Source organism: Trifolium pratense, linkage group LG3, assembly GCF_020283565.1.
Source record: "Trifolium pratense cultivar HEN17-A07 linkage group LG3, ARS_RC_1.1, whole genome shotgun sequence".
In the NCBI taxonomy this organism is placed as follows: domain Eukaryota; kingdom Viridiplantae; phylum Streptophyta; class Magnoliopsida; order Fabales; family Fabaceae; genus Trifolium; species Trifolium pratense.
In genome coordinates, this window is record NC_060061.1 from 28,762,430 (window position 1) to 28,786,069 (window position 23,640).

The 23,640-nt window shown below is 35.7% G+C and overlaps 2 long non-coding RNA genes across 2 annotated transcripts; one reads left to right on the forward strand and one right to left on the reverse strand.

Moving 5' to 3' along the window:
• Positions 1-3,397: 3,397 nt before the first annotated feature.
• LOC123915664 lies at positions 3,398-21,814 on the forward strand. Its single transcript, XR_006811948.1, has 3 exons — positions 3,398-3,573; positions 20,282-20,502; positions 21,373-21,814. It is a non-coding gene; the product is annotated as an uncharacterized LOC123915664 (long non-coding RNA).
• On the reverse strand, positions 4,974-18,991 carry LOC123915663. Its single transcript, XR_006811947.1, has 3 exons — positions 18,773-18,991; positions 6,559-6,617; positions 4,974-5,517 (listed from the first exon to the last, which is right to left on the reverse strand). It is a non-coding gene; the product is annotated as an uncharacterized LOC123915663 (long non-coding RNA).
• Positions 21,815-23,640: the final 1,826 nt, after the last annotated feature.

The following is a 23,640-nucleotide window of genomic DNA, read 5'->3' on the forward strand; positions in this document are numbered from 1 at the left end:
ATTTTACATTATAAATAAAGTGTGCATAATTTGTGAAGACTGGTTAAAAAAATTTGGGTTGCTAGTAATACACAAATCACAGCAGGAACAAACATGTGGTAAACATCAAATCAATTGTTATAAATGAGAGTACAAGATGCCCTCCATTCCAACTAAACCTAAGCACCAAACTTCTAAACCAAGCAGTGTCTCAATCTCAGATAAGGGGAAAATAGCAGTTTGTTCAAATCCAGCTACGCTACAACACTATGTTGCAATTATAGCCGCTATTTGACAACACTTAGTACTAGATTGCGTATCACAATGATGATTTGTTGAAACATGAATACATCAGTGATAATGGTGCAATTGAAACAAGAATTTACCTGATATTGAAAACAATAATAAAAAGGCCTCGAGATACTTGGCAAACTTGTTGACCATTGGCTCTGTAAGTAATCTACAATACCCAAAAAAATGTTCTTAATAAACCCTTGCAAACTTGAATAACTTGTGACTAGAAAATTTAAAAAATATAAAAATAGGAACAGAAGAAACACTTTTAACCTTGTGAAAGAGAAGAACCAAAGCGATAAATTACAAGGTTTGTAGCCGAACTATTGGTATGCACCACTCTCTTACGAATACAACGAAGAATCGAGAAAATATGCCTCTGCGACTGCACCATAATTGTGTTCTTTTTTCTGTACAAGAGAACATGAGTAGTTACTCAATGAAATTTAAAACATAGAAAATGCACTCATTGTCTTGATTCAGTTCCTGGGTATGCACAGGTCAATACTAAGAGCACATCAAAACTTAAAAAAGAAAACTACAAAAAATCAAATTATGACATTTGATTGTGAAAAAGGAGTGAACCATAGTAGTCAATCCCGGGCGATCCCAGTGGGATCCCGGTGGAGCAGAGCGGAGCGGAGCTCTGCCGGGATGGGATGGGATGGAACGGCGCAGCTAAGCTTCTCGGTGGGATCCCAGCAGGTTCCCAGTGGACCGGAGCGGAGCAGGTCCCGGGTTGCCATCCCGGGTTAGGACTGAGATTGTGTTTTCATGGGTTTTAAAGGCCATTTTTGAAATCTCACTCATTTTAGTAAGGGTAAAATTGGTTTTTTACCTTTAAAACTGTTACTTACTCCTAACTAAACCCTAGACGCAATCCATTCTTTCTCTCACGCTATCGTACTATCTTCTCTCACTCTCAAGATCCAAACTTCTTCAACCTTCATCTGTTGTTTCTTCTTCAACCTTCATCTGTTGTTTCTTCTTCAACCTCGGATGATTAGACTTAGACTTTGATGATGAACTCGAGTTTTAATTTTTAGTTACTTTATTAATCTAAGTGTTGGATACTTGACTTTTGCTTATTTATTTTGCTTGACTTTTGTTGGTAATTTTTAGTTACTTTATGATGAAGAAGGTGTTTTTTTTTTTTGACAAAAATGAAGAAGGTGTTGTAGACTTGAGATTTGTGTTTTTAATTTTTAATTTATGAATGTTTTATGGATTTTGAGATGTTTGTTTAATTTTACATTAATTATATGTTTATAGTATTATTTATGTAATTTATAAATAAATAAAAAACAATAGCGGCATCCCGGCCATCCCGCTCCCCGGGATGCCGCTATCCCAGTTTTGGGGCTGGCCGCTCCGCTCCGGGATCCGGGATTAACTACTATGGAGTGAACCTGCTTAGAAAATGAATGGGCTAGAAACAGATTTTCTACGTGATTGTGTGACAAGTGGCAACACAAGAATTTAACTACCTCTAGAAAAATTTAGACATAAACGTGTGTGATGCAATGGTACATTTCATCAAATACATTGTTTTACAGAACATAATAAGTGGATTCAGGGAAATGGGTATCGATAAATAGGAGATGAATGTATAGATGATTCCAATGAAACATTTCATCAAACATGTTGTGTGTGTGTGTGTGTGTGTGGAGACTATAATAATCGCATACAACAACAACAACAACGACAACAGCAACAAAATTAAGATAAAATTTAGGTCAATACAATAATAAAGAGCAATTAGGTCAATAATGGGAAAATAAGAAAATTTGTTGAAACATTCAGTAGAAGAAATATGTTAGAAGATGCAAGCAAGCAAACAATATACCTTGTGAATCGCAAGAACCTTCGTCAATCGCAGCAAACGTTGTGGCCGTCGCGTTTCAAAACTTTAGGGTTTGAAGGGTTTGTTAGTCTTGAAGGCATTCTTGCGGTAGAGAAATTTCGAAATAGGAAAGGAATAGAGAAGAACAGGTTCTTGGTTCGTGAGTATAGAAATTGATGGAGGAGCGTGAAATTGATTGAAGAAGGAATAACTGAAGGTACAATCGATAGGAGTATAGAAATTTTGGGAATTAGGGAATGAAAATTTGGGGTAGGTTTTTATTTCTTATTTTATTTTATAATAATATATTTGTTTATTTTATCTATGTCTATATTTATCTTCTATATCTATATCTATATCTATCTATATAACAATAATAATGGGAAAACTTCAAATTTGGTGTAACCTATTTTTCTTCCAAAAATACTCTTCACAACAATTACATTTATGCCATGACAAAAATAATTATAACTTCCCTTCAATTCCTTTTTTTATCTTCCAACCGCCATTTAACAATTTTTTGTAGTTTTCTTTATCTTTTCACAGTTTATGCAAGATGATTCAATGATCATCGATTCAAGTTTTTTCTTTCTTGATACCCATCTCTCACATAGGGCTGAGCATAATTAATTAAACCGCCCGAAACCAGATAAAACCGCTAAAGAAGTAACATTTTTTTCTTACTGTACCCTCACTTTTTTTATTTATTTCCGTAATACCCCTATTTTCAAAAATAATTCCGTAATACCCCTATTTTGGGACAAAAACTGACGCATGCAGGTCCCCATCAATGGCGGAACCCATAACTGCGCCATCAAGGAGGCATGGCGGAACTATCACTTCCGCCATTGGGCCCACCTGCTTTTTCTTTTCTTTCTCGTTTGCTGTTAATTTTGGGGGAAGGAAACTTCACTTTCCCTTTTCTCTCTCTTCCATCAATCCACCATTTTTCTTTTACCACAAAACAACCACCCCCTATCACTACATAACCACCTCCACCTTCATCACCATCTACCATCACAACCATCATCATCTCAAAAAACCAAAAAAAAAAAAAAGAAACATAACCAAATAAAAGATTTGAGAAGAAGAGAAAATTGTTTTTCAAAATTGATTTTTTTTAGATCTGAGATTGATGTTATTATTGAAAAGTGCTTAATTTGAAGTTTTGGGTTTGATTTTTTATTGAAAGTTGAGATTTTTTTTTATTGTGATTTCTGGATTTTTTTTTTAAGATGAAGATTGAAGTGGGTTTAGGAGGAAGTGGGTTATGGAATGAAGATGAAAAAGCTATGGTGATTGAAGTTTTAGAGGAAATTAGCGATGGGGAAGAAAGATGGTCTTAAATCTATACTCAGTTCTGCAGGAACAACACAATTCATTGGATTGGATCTTGTTCTTTGTGGATCTGGATTGAAAACGAAGAAAGAAAAAAAAAGGTCAATGGCACAACAGCAGTAAGTTGCTGCATGTTGTTTTCTTTGTAGTAATATTTTAGAGATTTTAATTCAGACACGCAAAACAATGCTGGTCAATGGCGGAAGTGGCAGTTCCGCCATGCCTTTTTGATGGCGCAGTTGTGGGTTCCGCCATTGATGGGGACCTGCATGCGTCAGTTTTTGTCCCAAAATAGGGGTATTACGGAATTATTTTTGAAAATAAGGGTATTACGGAAATAAAAAAAAAAGTGGAGGTACAGTAAGAAAAAAATCTAAGAATTACTGATTTATTTTATAAAATATATTTTAAAATACATAAAATAAAATTAATAAAATATAAATAATAAAATAATTAATTTTTAAATATATATGTGATTTTCTCACATGGGTAATTTTGTAATTTATACATTCTAAAAAATCAAAATTTTACTAAAATTACAATATTTTAAAAGTAAAATGATTATTAAAACATTGATAAATAGGGATATTAATTTAAATTTTATAAAAAATTAAATACAATATTTTCTTTCTCGTTTGCTGTTAATTTTGGGGGAAGGAAACTTCACATTCCCTTTTCTCTCTCTAGTGCCCGTGCTAACGCACGGGAAACACCGTCTTGTAGTAATTTTGTACAATAAATATCCGATAAATAGCATCCGTAAAATTTACCTTAATATCACGAAATTCAAAATATATATATATATATATGGGGGCATATCATATGAGAATGGTATGTATGTATATATGAGAATGATGAGAAAATATTTATCAACCATTAGATTAAAATAGATGGTTCTGATTAAAACTAATTATCGGATATTGAGACCGATGAAGATTAATGGTTTATGTGTTTTTATTGAATATCGTCAATCTTGACCTATCTCAAAAACATATCAAACGATTTTAGATTTTTATAAAACTTAACATAGATGATCTATACAATATAAACATTCAATCAAACGGTAAATTTTGTAAAATTTGTATTCGTTAAAGCGTTATTGAGCGGTGTAACATTACTCAAATGTTACACCGGTGTAATTTGATCCCTCTATATATATATATAGCATGCTAATACGATAAATAGTTGTGTGGATGAGAATGACAATTCTTAATCATATTAAATTAGCCGTATTTTTTTTGTCTGGTGGTTAGAAATTCCACCTTAAAGGTGAATAAGTGAAGTGTCTCGGGTTCAAACTCGATCTCCTGCACAAATAGTGCGATGTCCCTACCAACCGATCTTAGCTCACGGGAACAATTAGCCGTATTTATACACGTGCACCGCAAAGGGTGCCCAGATAACAATTCGTTTATATGATTCAATTATATATATATATAATGTACTTCAATAACAAATTTAGACATATGTTAATTCACATAATACAACTACATAAAATAATCCTTATGGGACGCTCCCCCTGTTTTTTCTAAATATAACAATTGGAACTTAATTATAATAAAGATACATAACACAATCGTTCTATAATATTTACAAAGTTGATATACGCATAGACATAACCCTTTCGGTGCACCCCGTGTTTTTTGAATTTACATAGCTATTAACAATTTTAGTTATGCTACAAATCATATATAAAACGATCAAAAGTATATATTCCGGTATCCCTTGTCCTGCCAATGGTAAGTGCATGACTCTATTTTTGGTATAAAAGTATAACAATGCTTCTAAATTGAGATACCATCAAAGTACTTAGGATTTTCTGGGTAACATTACACCCAATTATTCAATGAAAACATGAATGAAAAAAAAAACTCAATATATAGCAGAAAAGTTTAAAATCCGATAGAACACAAACAAATTAAGAATCTTACTCAAACTAATAAACGGTTTCAAAAATAAGAACAGTAAAACTTTGGCCAAGACTATTCCAATGAAACACTACAAATCCAGTGAATGAAAAGGAATCCATGAGCCACTATTTGTAGCTTGTAATTAAAGCAGACCTGCAAAGAGTCACACATCACCGATTAATAAAAGAGTCACACAAAAAATATTCAAGTAAGACATGAAAATGACTTAAAATTGAATTATGACGCATGATATAATATATCTAATAGGACCATCGTGATATTAGTGTTTCTCTTTACATTATGGTGAAATTATAAAAACCACTGCATCTCTCAAAACTTGTGGTGCTCCTCTGATTAAAGGGCAAACAAAACTCAAAAATAAATAAAAAAATATAAAAATGAACCTGTAACTCTAACAATCATAAGTAAAGGATTAATTAGTTTGTTCTGCAGTGAACACTCATTTGAGAGAGAGGTTTTAATATGCATTCTACGGTGAACACTTATTAGTTTCTTGGAAATAAATAGATAATTTTCTACATGCATATTATTGTGCTATCTCGAATAATTGGAAGTTCTATAATCAAAATGGAGCTTTGAAATTGTATGAATAGATACATATTTAGTTCCTTTTTAATAAAGTGAGCATATTACTTAAGAGCCTTTAGAACAACCATTGTCTTGTTCATGTGGGATTCTTTCATAAACCTTCAATCAAGCAACATATATCCAAATATGAAAGTTTCTTGAGCTTATAAACAGAACAATGAAACTAAAAACAACTAAAACATTCAAAAAACCTTCCATCAAACCAAACTTTATAAAAAGTTTTTACAGTTTCAACTAAAACATTCTTATGCCAATGTGAGAATTAAATATAGTTTTAACTAAAAATGTAAACTATATTAAAGGTAGTCTCCAAACAGTGTTACCATACAAAACCAGTTTGAAGCCATGATTATACCTTCAATTTGATCGACTCTCCAACATCATTAATTTGAACTCTTTCATACTTGATGCTTAAAACTTGTTACCATACAAAACCAGATATTAACATATTGATAAAATAAGCTATGTACAAAACAACATTTGAGGTGCATCATCAATTAGAGAACAAACAAAACCGAAGAAGAAAAAGGGTGTGTCTGTTTCATCTTTCTTTGTTCTTATTTTTAAAAATTATTAATCTCTTACCTCTGTTTGTCTGCTTTTCTCCAGCAATAAAGGATCCAACTTTGAATTCAACAAAATCTCTGCGTTTTAAAAAAAAACAACAAAACATCAAAAAAGAAATCAAAATCAAAACTGAAAACATAGACAGATGAAACAAATGAAACCCAAAGCATCACTTATATACTGTCATACCCTAATTTTTTTTTTTTTTGGGATTATGTCATACCCTAATTTTGTCCTACCTTCTTTTTACAATTATTTTTTTATTTTTCACTTATTTTCTATTTTTTCACTTATTTATTATTATTATTATTATTATTATTATTATTATTATTATAATAAAAAATTAAAAAAAAAGAGAAAAAAACAACAACAACACTGTTGTTGCTGCTATGCGCCTCCTTCATCCCTTATTTTCAGCTTCTTCTTTTCATGATCTTTTCCCAAAATAAGTTCAGTCTTCCCCATGAATACACTCAAAGCAAAAGTGCAGCCACTCCATTCCCTTTTTGATCCCTGCCAAAACCATATTTTGTGCCAAAACAATAGAAAATCCAAACTCCATTTTATCCACTGGACATGAGAACTCAGACACTCTCTATAAATTGAGAGCAGAAATCACAAAGTAAGGAGAACGATTTTTGAGAGAGGACGGAGAAGAAAAAAAAACCAAAAAAAACTCCTCTTTTCATCACTTTTTCCAAAATCCGAAATTGACTAAAACACCTTCCAAACTTCAATCTTCTTCACCCAAAAGCCTCTAAACACTTCCAGTAGCTTGAAACAACAATAAAAACGAAGGAAAACCGTCAAGAGGAGCATACACAAGATTCAAAATAGCCAAGAAAGGAGTAGGTGTTAACCCACCTAAGCAAGCCTCAAAACAAGTAGGTTTCTAAACGTTTTTTACTCATGAACACCTACTGAAGCTTTTACAACCCTTAATTTTGTTTAATTCGATCAAATGTGAATTTTAAAGTTTTTTTGGGTTTTAAAGTTTCGAACTTTTTTTGAGATAAAAACACCTTTTAAAAAATCTAAGTTTATATTCATGATCTACGCATGATTTCGAGCGAAATGGTATATAAACTTTTGATTTTTGGTCAAGAATTGATGATGTTGTGTTTGGCCGTGAGCTTCACTTGAAGCTTTCATGGCTTCTTGTTGTTGATTCTTCAACGTGAAGAAGGTGAAGGAGGTTGAAGACGATGACGTGTCCGCGCGTCATTGGCTCCCTCCCAAGTTTAAAACATGTCTGTTGGATCTGGTGAAAGGCTGAGATCTGTTTGATTATTGTAAAATCTAAGCCATCTGATGAATCAGAAAGCCCAGATCTGTGAAGCCTATCCCGCACCCTGATCCTGATGACACGCTGAATCATTTTTGTTCTGCTTGTTTTTTTGGACGAACTGGGCTGGGCTTGGTGTTGCAGCTTTGCTATTGCCTCACCCTCAGACCTCAGTTTACACCCCCAGCGGCGGTTTATTTATTTTTTAGTGCTTATTCATATAAGTGCTTATTCAAATAAGAGCTTGTTGTCTATACTTTGTTAGCTTGATTTGTTTCTTCTTCGTCTTGCTTAAATTTATTCAATACTTAATCACTAAATAGAATGAAAAAGGAATGGACTGACGTATGACTTTCTCTACCCGAATGGTTTCGAGGCCCTGACGTATGACTCGTGTCTCGGACCATTCTCATTCTCAAACCTTAAAACACGTAAAAAACATCTCTTAATCTTTTCTTTTGATTTCTTTAAATCAAACTAAAATGACTTAAGATTAAAAGGATAAAAAAGGAAGGGACTGACGTATGACTTTCTCTACCCGGATGGCTTCGAGGCCCTGACGTATGACTCGTGTCTCGGACCATCCTCATTCTCAAACATTTTCACAAAAACTCATAAAATCAACTCAACACACTCAAACCTTTTCCACTGCCCTCGCGCACGGTAAAAGTAAAACTCTTTTCACAAAACGGGTGACGTTTTTGTCCTTTCTCCGTAACACAAACAACGCTTAAGCCTCCACCGTGCGAGCATACAAGCAACGTTTAAATACAAGAATGCGACATTCTTCGTAATACAAACCACGCTTAAGCCTCCGAAGTGCGAGCATACAAGCAGCGTTTAAATACGAGGATGCGACTTAGACGTCATGCGTCTAAAAGCAACCAACCCATAAACATTTTTTACCCTGAACTACGAAACCCTGATTTTTCCATTGCACCTGGGAATACGTAGGAGCAGGATTCAACATCTTGTCGGGCACAATAATAAAAAACAAAAACATTTTTCCCCATATCCGTAATAATAATAATAAATAAAAAAAACTTTTTCCATCGATGAAGCAAGAAACGAGTAATCAAGCAAACATTAAAAAACACATTAAAGCAAACAAACATTTCCCTATAAAAGGTTCCCGTTGAGTACAACGGATGTGAGGGGTGCTAATACCTTCCCCTCGCATAACCAACTCCCGAACCCATTTCTCACTCCTCAAGGTTTTCTCGATATTTTCCTTTCCCTTCTTTGGGATAAATAAAATTCGGTGGTGACTCTGTTTCTTTTCGAGTGTTCATGCTCGAGGATTTTTTTCACGCCGCGACAGCTGGCGACTCTGCTTGGGAGAACAAACCTTTTGAGAGTTAAGCCTAATTTAGGGGGTTTTCGCTTGTTTGCTTTAACATGCCTTATTTATGCTTTAGCTTTATTGCTTTTGATATTATATTGCATATTTGTTTGAATATTATCTGTCTCTTCTGCTTCATCTCCTTTCTTTTTCCTTTTTACCACTTGGGCCGGTTACTTGGTTACTGAGTGAAAAGTCTTATACCCGGACTTGAGGAAAACTTAAGACACATCGGGGGTTGATTGCTAGCTCGCCTGACGTATGACTCGAGGGTTGGCATGATACTCCCACTTGGGGTAGATTCGTCTTAGGGATATCGGTTCGCCTGACGTATGACTCGAGGACCGAAACGTTCCCTGGATGGATCCGTGACCTTGGGGACCTTTTTTTAAAATGAAACCTATGACCTTGAACCTCTGTTTAGGAACCGAGTCGATGGTTGCGTTATGTTGACCCTCCCGGTTGATGTACCAACCTCACCTAGAGGAGGTTTATCTTTAGTAGATGTTTGTTATGAGCTGCTGCAACACGAACATCGTCTCCTAAAGATTTACCTATGAATTTAGGAACCGTGTCAAACCTAGAATAAACATGTGAGATCGGGATGGGTTGCAGGTAACTCTGAGCCGTTGGCCTTCAAAATTTACACCTAATCTGTTACGGTTCGCTTGATCTGCTGCATGGAATACTACTTGCATTCATGCATTCGTAACAATAATCATGCATGTGCATTTTTGTTTTCAAGGAACTAAACAAACACTAGTTACATAAGCATAAAGTTTTTTCAATCATGGGAAGTAAAAGTTTGAATTTTTCTTATATCCCGGAACGCTTATGATAACAATGTGTCTACGATTCACTTAAACCAAAATGACTAAAAAAAGGAATTAAAAATTTCGCATGCATTTTCATTCATAAATTACATCTCATTCCATTCGTTCATATAACCAGTCATATTCCCGACGCCGGTATTTGACAAGAAACATCTCAAGACTAGTCATGGAGAATTGGCAAGACCAGCACGATGCTTTGAAGGGCGAGGTAGCACAATTGACTGAAAAATTGGACAAGGCTCTTGAGTTGTTGATTAATCTGAACAAACCAGCGCAGCCAGTTGTGGTTGAAACCGCGGTTCCCGCACCCCAAGGAGGAACTTCAGCAGTAAACACAGTTTGGCCAACTTTTGGTTTGCCCGTTGGGTATACTCCACAGAATCGGGTTGAAGTTCAACAGTCTCCTCAGAATACCCAGACTAGAGTCCCTCTGGTCCAACAAGGTTTTGTTTCACAACAAGAGAATCTGGATGATCCCAGAAATGCTTATCAGAGTCTAGGGTTATTAGATGATGTGCCAAAGGTTAATTCTAATGTTCCTCAGCTGGAGGAAGCTCGACAGAAATTCAAGGCTATTGAAGACCGTCTAAGCATGATGGAAGGTGGAGGTGACCCCATAGACCTTGCAAATATGTGTTTAGTGCCAGACTTGGTGCTTCCGCCAAAGTTTAAGGTCCCTGATTTTGAGAAGTATAAAGGTCTTAGCTGTCCAAAGAATCATCTGATTATGTATAGTCGGAAGATGGCCTCATTTGCTAAAGATGACAAACTCATGATGCATTGCTTCCAAGATAGCCTCACTGGGGCATCACTCAACTGGTACATGCAGTTGGAAGGGAACCGTATCCTTTCATGGAGAGATTTGGCAAATGCTTTCATTAAACAGTACCAATACAACATTGATATGGCTCCGGATCGTACTCAGTTACAAAACATGTCTCAAAAGAAGAGCGAGTCATTCAAGGTTTATGCTCAACGTTGGAGAGAGTTAGCTGCACAAGTTCGTCCTCCACTCTTAGAAGCCGAACTAGTGGACATATTCACTATCACTCTGCAAGGGGCATATTTTGAAAGAATGGTCGGCAGTGTTTCAACTGGTTTTTCTGATATGGTGAAGATAAGTGAGAGGATTGAAATGGGGATCAAGAGTGGTAAGATTCAAGCTACTATGGGCAATCAATGTACCTCAAAAGAGCCTGCAAACAGTTTCACCAAAATGAAGGAGGAGGAAACTAATGCTGCCACTCCCAAAAGAAAGGTCTTTGATCTGATTCCTATGTCATATGGTCAACTTCTTCCATATCTAGTGCATAATGGAATGGTAATTCCCAGGGCTCTAAAACCCATGACACCACCGTTTCCGGCTTGGTATGATGATAAAGCTAGTTGTGAGTTTCATATGGGTGTTGAAGGTCATTCCATTGATAACTGCATAGCATTCAAACATCTAGTACAAGAGCTCATCGATGGGAAGGTCTTGACTTTCAAGGATGGCAAGCCAAATGTGAAAGATAGTCCGCTGCTAGAGGCCGTCTAAAAGTTTAAAGGTTGCCAACCGGTCAAAAAGGAATCAAGCTCAAGGACTGATTATCATTAGACTATTTTCATCTTTGTAATTTTCCTATTTGCAAAGTTTAATTTGTGCTTAAACTTGTTTATTCGCAATAGTAATCATAATAAAATGTGTATGCATGTTTGAAATTAATCTTTTCATGTCCATTCACTTTTCTCTCTTCTCCACAAAAGCAAAATATATATATTTCACTCATTTCATTTCTTTCATTATCAAATCCGTTTGAATAAAGATTGGAGGGAGAATGATGAAAAACGAAATAACCAAAATTGCTACAGTATGCTTTCGGATAAAACTTTGTTGATGATGTAAGGCATTGTTTCAAATCCCCAAACACCGGAGAAATAAGGAAGATAATCCGTAGTCACCCATGTTGAGCCTAGAAGTTGGTGTTTCTTTCTATACGAAAAAACCCGCAATTTTAACCCGGGGCAGGGTAGTGTTCAGTTAATTCGACCATGCGTTCGAGTTTCAAGAGAAGAACATCTCATTCGAGGATCAATCACATTTCCTTCCTTGAACACATCACACAATCTCAAGGAAATAAAAGAGAGTCAAAAAGAGAATTTGTTTTCATCAACCTTTATCAAGGCAGTCACAATTCTCCAACAAAAAGAAGAAAGAAAATCCCGCTAAGTCACAACTCAAAATGACTTAGGCAAAAATTAGGGCATCCCGGTGGACTAAAAACTCAAAAATAGTTCAGGCAAAAATTAGGGATTACAAACAACAAAAAAAGCGTCACCAATGAAATCAAAGTCATATGACCAAAACAAAAAGTAAGTGACTGTCACGTCAAAAGACATCATTGACCTCTAAGCCATTGTATCATCATCATCGCATTTCCAAAATCTCTTGGAACTTGAGAGCATAGGTTGAATTAATTGAACGTAGGACTGAAGAACGTCATGGAGAATGAGGTGGGTTAAAATAAAATTTTGTGCCTTATATCCTTTTATTCAAAAACCGTGAACCAGACCACGTTACAACCCTCAAAAGACCTAATTGAAGTAAGGTTTATTTCGAAAGCATGCGGTTGCAAGGTTGCGTTAACCTGACTCCCAAGATCTTTTGTAAATCATCAGTGTTGATATCATATTTTCACACCCTCTTTCGCAATATTCATCCACTATACATCAATTTCATCTCAATATTGATTTCAAAACTAGCATGCACATTGCATTAGAATTACAATTTTGAATAAACAGGTTTATCTGCAAATCAACACTTAACAAAAAGGAAGTTTCAACTATGAGCAGTCACCAAGTGATCAGCAAGAAGTTCGGTCCAATCTGGGGCAACTATCTCGGAACTTCAATTAACCAAGAGGGACATTCCCTAGAAGGGTCATTCAGTACGGGAAAAATGCTCAAGACCATATCATGGAAGCTGCATCAAAACCCAGGTGTTCAAGACCTATCGAACTGGTTCAAGATGTTCCTAATTAGGGGCAAACCACCTTGGGATCCTGACAATCAAGAGTGAACCCTTGTGACTAGGGGCACCTGAAGATCTCGTTGGTCCGGCCAAAACATTTCAAGAATGGGGCAATCAGGGTTGCACCTCCAAAATGCCAGTTTGATCAAAGAACATACCTCCTAGAAAAGGGTCACCAATATCAGTGAGTTAGCTAATCACTTCAAAGACACAATTGACTAGGGCAAGACAGGTTACACAGGGGCAACTCCTCCTCATACCTTCAAGGCGGCCAAGCCAAATCTAGCATACATCCGCAACTGTTGAGTCCGGAATGGGCGTCGGGATTATGTTGACACAACATCAGGCCACATTTCTACAAAAAGCCTTGAACATTCACCGGTTCTAAACCAATCCTCACCCACTGCAGGGGCATTCATAGTAACATGCAAATCATCGCATTAATCATCTTCATGCATTAATCATGTCATTTCATTGTAGCAAATCGACATCACGCATTAATCACGTCATTTTATTCATCTGGTATCCCCCATACCACAAACTCAATAACCTCGAGACTAGACAGAAAATCAAATATCCTCAAGCAAAGCCCAATCGTTATTGGCACCCACTCAAAAATCCAATTGTCATTGGTATCCACTCAAAAGTCCAATCATTATTGGCACCCACTTAAATGTCCAATCGTTATTGGCACCCACTTAAATGTCCAATCGTTATTGGCACCAACTCAAAAGTCCAATCGTCATTGGCACACCCAAAATCCAATTGTTATTGGTACCAACTCAAAAGTCCAATCGTCATTGGCACACTCAAAGCCCAATCGTTATTGGCACCCACTCAAAAGTCCAATCGTCATTGGCACACCCAAAGCCCAATCGTTATTGGCACCCACTCAAAAGCCCAATCGTTATTGGCACCCACTCAAAAGTCCAATCATCATTGGCACACTCAAAGCCCAATCGTTATTGGCACCAACTCAAAAGTCCAATCATCATTGGCACACTCAAAATCCAATTGTTATTGGTACCAACTCAAAAGTCCAATCGTTATTGGCACCAACTCAAAGCCCACTCGTTATTGGCACCCACTCAAAAGTCCAATCGTTATTGGCACCCACTCAAAAGTTCAATCATCATTGGCACACTCAAAGCCCAATCGTTATTGGCACCAACTCAAAAGTCCAATCGTCATTGGCACACTCAAAATCCAATTGTTATTGGTACCAACTCAAAAGTCCAATCGTTATTGGCACCAACTCAAAGCCCACTCGTTATTGGCACCCACTCAAAAGTCCAATCGTCATTGGCACACCCAAAGCCCAATCGTTATTGGCACCCACTCAAAGCCCAATCGTTATTGGCACCAACTCAAAAGTCCAATCGTCATTGGCACACTCAAAATCCAATTGTTATTGGTACCAACTCAAAAGTCCAATCGTTATTGGCACCAACTCAAAGCCCACTCGTTATTGGCACCCACTCAAAAGTCCAATCGTCATTGGCACACCCAAAGCCCAATCGTTATTGGCACCCACTCAAAAGTCCAATCGTCATTGGCACACCCAAAATCCAATCGTTATTGGTACTCTCAAAAGTCCAATCATTATTGGCACACCCTCAAAGCCCAACCTCGCTTGGCACCACCCACAGCCTAATCACTGTTGGCAATGTTTAAGCCCAATTGTCATTAGCACCTACTTCACAGCCTAATCACCATTGGCACATGTTTAAGCCCAATTGTCATTAGCACCCACTTTGCAGCCTAATCACCATTGGCACCTGTTTAAGCCCAATTGTCATTAGCACCCAATTCACAGCCTAATCACCATTGGCAAAGTTTAAGCCCAATTGTCATTAGCACCCACTTTGCAGCCTAATCACCATTGGCACCTGTTTAAGCCCAATTGTCATTAGCACCCACCTTGCAGCCTAAATGCCATTGGCACTTGTTTGAGCCCAATTGTCATTAGCATCCGTTCGTAAAAAAATCCAATTTCTACTCGTCCCAATGATCATCACATGCACTAGTCATGCGTTCCACTTCATGCATTCATGCATCAACAATATGCCCAAAAAACAAAGACATATCATACATATCATGAATCAACAAATTCATTTGCATTAGCTTTGCATCTTTAGGCATTAAGACATGCATAAACAATGATTGCATCATCCAAGATATTCAAAAGCAGATTCAAAGGTTTCTCCCCACAGAGTATAACCTTCAGCCTTCAATCTCAAGCAAGGTAGAGTCACCTTTTCCCTAGCAAGTCTGAATTGAAAGATGTCCAGCTTTCTCCCCAGCGAATCTTTTGAAGAATCCTTAGACAGGACATCTTAAAAGCACATCCCCAGCAGAATCTCCTAGAAGAGCATCACCTCATCAGTAAGGATCAACCTTCAGCAAAAGTGGCTGAACAAGATTGTCTTATCCCCAATGGGATCTCAAGATCACTTTACTTGCAAAGCTCTCAAAGCAGAGTATCCAATTGCAAAACTCTCAAAGTGGAGTATCCAGGGTTCAAAACTTTCAAAGCGAAGTGGAGAGCCATTGTTGAGTTTCAAAACTTTCAAAGCAAAGTGAAGAACAAGTGTTAGGTTTCGAAACTTACAAAGTGAAGTGGCAAACAAGATCAAACCAAGGATTGACCTTCAGTGTGGGCGGCTGGATAAAATCACTTACCTCAGAGATCGACCTTCAGTGTGGGCGGCTGGATAAGATCAAAAGATGATTGACCTTCAGTGTGGGCGGCTGAATAAGATCAAAGGTGATTGACCTTCAGTGTGGGCGGCTGAATAAAATCAAAAGAGGATCGACCTTCAGTGTGGGCGGCTGAATAAAATCAAAATAGAAGATTGACCTTCAGTGTGAGCGGCTGAATAAAATCAAAAGAGGATCGACCTTCAGTGTGGGCGGCTGAATAAGATCAAAAGAAGATGGACCTTCAGTGTGGGCGGCTGGATAAAATCACTTGCAAAGATTGACCTTCAGCGTGGGCGGCTGAATGAGATCAAACCAAAGATTGACCTTCAGTGTGGGCGGCTGAATAAGATCGAATCACAGATCAAGGGATTGACCTTCAGTGTGGGCGGCTGAATAAAATCAGAATCATCTCTACCTTGAGTATCCGACTTTTCCAGGGAAGTGGATCTCATTCTTTATCATCATCAAATTCATTTTTCTCCGTGGAGCAAAATTAGGGCATTTGTATTTAATTACCTTGCACCTCAAGATTATAATGACAAAGGTCATTCATACTCATGGGTCCAAGATAATTAAATAGGGGCAGCTGTCATACCCTAATTTTGTCCTACCTTCTTTTTACAATTATTTTTTTATTTTTCACTTATTTTCTATTTTTTCACTTATTTATTATTATTATTATTATTATTATTATTATTATTATAATAATAAAAAATTAAAAAAAAGAGAAAAAAACAACAACAACACTGTTGTTGCTGCTATGCGCCTCCTTCATCCCTTATTTTCAGCTTCTTCTTTTCATGATCTTTTCCCAAAATAAGTTCAGTCTTCCCCATGAATACACTCAAAGCAAAAGTGCAGCCACTCCATTCCCTTTTTGATCCCTGCCAAAACCATATTTTGTGCCAAAACAATAGAAAATCCAAACTCCATTTTATCCACTGGACATGAGAACTCAGACACTCTCTATAAATTGAGAGCAGAAATCACAAAGTAAGGAGAACGATTTTTGAGAGAGGACGGAGAAGAAAAAAAAACCAAAAAAAACTCCTCTTTTCATCACTTTTTCCAAAATCCGAAATTGACTAAAACACCTTCCAAACTTCAATCTTCTTCACCCAAAAGCCTCTAAACACTTCCAGTAGCTTGAAACAACAATAAAAACGAAGGAAAACCGTCAAGAGGAGCATACACAAGATTCAAAATAGCCAAGAAAGGAGTAGGTGTTAACCCACCTAAGCAAGCCTCAAAACAAGTAGGTTTCTAAACGTTTTTTACTCATGAACACCTACTGAAGCTTTTACAACCCTTAATTTTGTTTAATTCGTTCAAATGTGAATTTTAAAGTTTTTTTGGGTTTTAAAGTTTCGAACTTTTTTTGAGATAAAAACACCTTTTAAAAAATCTAAGTTTATATTCATGATCTACGCATGATTTCGAGCGAAATGGTATATAAACTTTTGATTTTTGGTCAAGAATTGATGATGTTGTGTTTGGCCGTGAGCTTCACTTGAAGCTTTCATGGCTTCTTGTTGTTGATTCTTCAACGTGAAGAAGGTGAAGGAGGTTGAAGACGATGACGTGTCCGCGCGTCATTGGCTGCCTCCCAAGTTTAAAACATGTCTGTTGGATCTGGTGAAAGGCTGAGATCTGTTTGATTATTGTAAAATCTAAGCCATCTGATGAATCAGAAAGCCCAGATCTGTGAAGCCTATCCCGCACCCTGATCCTGATGACACGCTGAATCATTTTTGTTCTGCTTGTTTTTTTGGACGAACTGGGCTGGGCTTGGTGTTGCAGCTTTGCTATTGCCTCACCCTCAGACCTCAGTTTACACCCCCAGCGGCGGTTTATTTATTTTTTAGTGCTTATTCATATAAGTGCTTATTCAAATAAGAGCTTGTTGTCTATACTTTGTTAGCTTGATTTGTTTCTTCTTCGTCTTGCTTAAATTTATTCAATACTTAATCACTAAATAGAATGAAAAAGGAATGGACTGACGTATGACTTTCTCTACCCGAATGGTTTCGAGGCCCTGACGTATGACTCGTGTCTCGGACCATTCTCATTCTCAAACCTTAAAACACGTAAAAAACATCTCTTAATCTTTTCTTTTGATTTCTTTAAATCAAACTAAAATGACTTAAGATTAAAAGGATAAAAAAGGAAGGGACTGACGTATGACTTTCTCTACCCGGATGGCTTCGAGGCCCTGACGTATGACTCGTGTCTCGGACCATCCTCATTCTCAAACATTTTCACAAAAACTCATAAAATCAACTCAACACACTCAAACCTTTTCCACTGCCCTCGCGCACGGTAAAAGTAAAACTCTTTTCACAAAACGGGTGACGTTTTTGTCCTTTCTCCGTAACACAAACAACGCTTAAGCCTCCACCGTGCGAGCATACAAGCAACGTTTAAATACAAGAATGCGACATTCTTCGTAATACAAACCACGCTTAAGCCTCCGAAGTGCGAGCATACAAGCAGCGTTTAAATACGAGGATGCGACTTAGACGTCATGCGTCTAAAAGCAACCAACCCATAAACATTTTTTACCCTGAACTACGAAACCCTGATTTTTCCATTGCACCTGAGAATACGTAGGAGCAGGATTCAACATCTTGTCGGGCACAATAATAAAAAACAAAAACATTTTTCCCCATATCCGTAATAATAATAATAAATAAAAAAAACTTTTTCCATCGATGAAGCAAGAAACGAGTAATCAAGCAAACATTAAAAAACACATTAAAGCAAACAAACATTTCCCTATAAAAGGTTCCCGTTGAGTACAACGGATGTGAGGGGTGCTAATACCTTCCCCTCGCATAACCAACTCCCGAACCCATTTCTCACTCCTCAAGGTTTTCTCGATATTTTCCTTTCCCTTCTTTGGGATAAATAAAATTCGGTGGCGACTCTGTTTCTTTTCGAGTGTTCATGCTCGAGGATTTTTTTCACGCCGCGACATATACTACTACTCAAATCAGATTAAAATATTAACCCTAAAACTGAAGGGGGGAAATTCAAATTCAAAATTCAAATGTACATACCACAACTCTTGTATTCCAGCCTGGAACCTCTGTGTTGGTAATCACGATTTGGGAAAAAATTGGGAGAAGAGGTTTTGAGAAAGTGACAGGTTTGAGCGCTTTGGTTAATGGGTGCAGAGGAGGGATTTTGGCTTCTTCTTCATGGTTCAGATCTTTGTATGATTAGGGAGGAGAAATTCTGGAACAGTGGGCGTGAAGGGGAGAGGTTGCCCAAATTGTGTATCACGTGTGCTTTGTTTCTTTGGATTCTTGTGAGGGTTTACCATTTTTTTTTTGTTGCCAAAAGAGAAAGACCATGTGGTGGGCCGGATATACATGTTAAGTGGAAGGCCGATGTTTGCATCTTTAGCCAAAAGAAGGGGGGGAAATTCAAACATTTAAATTTTACTTCCAACTCAAGCAACCAAGTTGGACTACTCTAAGTTTAAAATGGTAAAAATTTATTATTTGAATTGGCAAAGACAAAAGTCACTCTTTTATTTTCTTCAAAGTTTGAATTTGCATCCAACTCATGCATCCAACATGGCAATAAAACTAAATATGGAATGGAAATAATATTATTTGATGATGATTTGGCAAGAATGTGGTTAGAGGTGGACAAATAAGCAAAATTTCCCTAACATGGGTTTGGGTTTGTATATTATTAAGATAATAATGGGAAAACTTCAAATTTGGTGTAACCTATTTTTCTTCCAAAAATACCCTTCACAACAATTACATTTATGCCATGACAAAAATAATTATAACTTCCCTTCAATTCCTTTTTTTATCTTCCAACCGCCATTTAACAATTTTTTGTAGTTTTCTTTATCTTTTCACAGTTTATGCAAGATGATTCAATGATCATCGATTCAAGTTTTTTCTTTCTTAATACCCATCTCTCACATAGGGCTGAGCATAATTAATTAAACCGCCCGAAACCAGATAAAACCGCTAAAGAAGTAACATTTTTTTCTTACTGTACCCTCACTTTTTTTATTTATTTCCGTAATACCCCTATTTTCAAAAATAATTCCGTAATACCCCTATTTTGGGACAAAAACTGACGCATGCAGGTCCCCATCAATGGCGGAACCCATAACTGCGCCATCAAGGAGGCATGGCGGAACTATCACTTCCGCCATTGGGGCCACCTGCTTTTTCTTTTCTTTCTCGTTTGCTGTTAATTTTGGGGGAAGGAAACTTCACTTTCCCTTTTCTCTCTCTTCCATCAATCCACCATTTTTCTTTTACCACAAAACAACCACCCCCTATCACTACATAACCACCTCCACCTTCATCACCATCTACCATCACAACCATCATCATCTCAAAAAACCAAAAAAAAAAAAAGAAACATAACCAAATAAAAGATTTGAGAAGAAGAGAAAATTGTTTTTCAAAATTGATTTTTTTTAGATCTGAGATTGATGTTATTATTGAAAAGTGCTTAATTTGAAGTTTTGGGTTTGATTTTTTATTGAAAGTTGAGATTTTTTTTTATTGTGATTTCTGGATTTTGTTTTTAAGATGAAGATTGAAGTGGGTTTAGGAGGAAGTGGGTTATGGAATGAAGATGAAAAAGCTATGGTGATTGAAGTTTTAGAGGAAATTAGCGATGGGGAAGAAAGATGGTCTTAAATCTATACTCAGTTCTGCAGGAACAACACAATTCATTGGATTGGATCTTGTTCTTTGTGGATCTGGATTGAAAACAAAGAAAAAAAAAAAAGGTCAATGGCACAACAGCAGTAAGTTGCTGCATGTTGTTTTCTTTGTAGTAATATTTTAGAGATTTTAATTCAGACACGCAAAACAATGCTGGTCAATGGCGGAAGTGGCAGTTCCGCCATGCCTTTTTGATGGCGCAGTTGTGGGTTCCGCAATTGATGGAGACCTGCATGCGTCAGTTTTTGTCCCAAAATAGGGGTATTACGGAATTATTTTTGAAAATAAGGGTATTACGGAAATAAAAAAAAAAAGTGGAGGTACAGTAAGAAAAAAATCTAAGAATTACTGATTTATTTTATAAAATATATTTTAAAATACATAAAATAAAATTAATAAAATATAAATAATAAAATAATTAATTTTTAAATATATATGTGATTTTCTCACATGGGTAATTTTGTAATTTATACATTCTAAAAAATCAAAATTTTACTAAAATTACAATATTTTAAAAGTAAAATGATTATTAAAACATTGATAAATAGGGATATTAATTTAAATTTTATAAAAAATTAAATACAATATTTTCTTTCTCGTTTGCTGTTAATTTTGGGGGAAGGAAACTTCACTTTCCCTTTTCTCTCTCTTCCATCAATCCACCATTTTTCTTTTACCACAAAACAACCACCCCCTATCACTACATAACCACCTCCACCTTCATCACCATCTACCATCACAACCATCATCATCTCAAAAAACCAAAAAAAAAAAAAGAAACATAACCAAATAAAAGATTTGAGAAGAAGAGAAAATTGTTTTTCAAAATTGATTTTTTTTAGATCTGAGATTGATGTTATTATTGAAAAGTGCTTAATTTGAAGTTTTGGGTTTGGTTTTTTATTGAAAGTTGAGATTTTTTTTTATTGTGATTTCTGGATTTTGTTTTTAAGATGAAGATTGAAGTGGGTTTAGGAGGAAGTGGGTTATGGAATGAAGATGAAAAAGCTATGGTGATTGAAGTTTTAGAGGAAATTAGCGATGGGGAAGAAAGATGGTCTTAAATCTATACTCAGTTCTGCAGGAACAACACAATTCATTGGATTGGATCTTGTTCTTTGTGGATCTGGATTGAAAACGAAAAAAAAAAAAAAAAAAGGTCAATGGCACAACAACAGTAAGTTGTTGCATGTTGTTTTCTTTGTAGTAATATTTTAGAGATTTTAATTCAGACACGCAAAACAATGCTGGTCAATGGCGGAAGTGGCAGTTCCGCCATGCCTTTTTGATGGCGCAGTTGTGGGTTCCGCCATTGATGGGGACCTGCATGCGTCAGTTTTTGTCCCAAAATAGGGGTATTACGGAATTATTTTTGAAAATAGGGGTATTACGGAAATAAATAAAAAAAAGTGGGGGTATAGTAAGAAAAAAATCTAAGAATTACTGATTTATTTTATGAAATATATTTTAAAATACATAAAATAAAATTAATAAACTATAAATAATAAAATAATTAATTTTTAAATATATATGTGATTTTCTCACATGGGTAATTTTGTAATTTATATATTCTAAAAAATCAAAATTTTACTAAAATTACAATATTTTAAAAGTAAAATGATTATTAAAACATTGATAAATAGGGATATTAATTTAAATTTTATAAAAAATTAAATATAATTCTTTTGCAATAGTAGTTTTATTATTTACGTATGAGATATATCATATATTTATTTGCCTTATCTAACATGTATATATTATTGAGTTATTTATTTGATCATGATTCATATAAAAAATTAAACTTGATTATTTTCTCATGATTTTTATTTTAAATTATATAAAGTTATTTGATTACTTATTTATATTTTTTATTTATAAAATTCAAAGTATTACAAAATAATTTTAAAAAAATAACAATTGTTAAGAGTAATTTTGTTAATTAAATATGTTATATATCTTATCATATTATTATGAGCAAGTATGTATTAAAAACAAAATATAATAGTTATCATGTTTGTTATCCTGTGTGCACCAAACACATGATATGATAACTGAGTATAACTGTTATCCTGCTGTTATCATATCCTATCCTTATCCTGTTTTATATCATATCATGTCACTATGCTATCCTGCGCACCAAACGGACCCTTACAGTAAACAAAAATATAAAAATCATATTTGTTAGTCACCTTTCTCTCTTTCTTTTCTCTTTCTCTCTCCCATCTCAACATGCTGCAGCAATAAGATTGAAAAAACAAGAGAAGAGACTTCTTAGAGGTGCAATTCATGCGAAGGATGCAACTTCTTCTTCTTTCTTGCAAGTTTCGGGTACCCGTGTCCAACCGTCTGTTAACCCGCCATCCGAAACAACCGCTCCCGAAGAACCTGTACTTGGGACATGGTCTGAATCGGCCGCTAAATATTGCCATCAGTGATGCTTCGGTTTTGGCTTTCCTTGCCCGAATTCGACCGAACCCGAACCGTGCTCAGCCCTACTCTCACATTTCATTCTTAATTTTTTTATGTTTCTGTTTTTTCTTAAAGGCGTGGGTTAAAATTTGAAGAGAGATGTGGTGATGGGTAAAAATTTAATTAATAAGGATAATAGGCAAGGATAATTGATGAACATTGATGATTCTCATGTTAATTCATATAGTTTCTTTTTTTTTAACGGTCATATAGTTTCATTAATAATGTATATTCTTTATTTATTTTTTTCTTATTGTTTGTTAATCAATTTCATTATTAATCTCTATTCTTGATTTTAATTCATAGATCCCCAATGGAGTAAACATTGAGAGAAATAAATGGTTGTGTCTCTAAGAAAAACATATTGAAGAAGAGAACAAGATCAAAGAAGAGGAAGAAAAAGAGAGGATGATATAGGAGAGACTCAAACCCATTTTTTGTTTGTTAATTCAATTCCTTTAAAATTGGTCTAAAAAAAAATTCAATTCCTTTAAATGGCTAACAAAAGGATTATTTACTTCCACAGGGACATAGAAAATGTCATAATTATATACAGCAAAGAGGTATGACGTTGTTTCTTTTTCTTTGTGATATATTGTTGTTCTAATTCAACCATTTTCTTCATTAGAGTAAATTCCAACTTTAAATCTTCCACCATACTATTTCTCAAATTTTTTATTTATATATGTCTATGAGTGGTGTTTATATTTATCAGGTTGTGCATTGGAACGATGGGAAGAGAAATTGAAAAT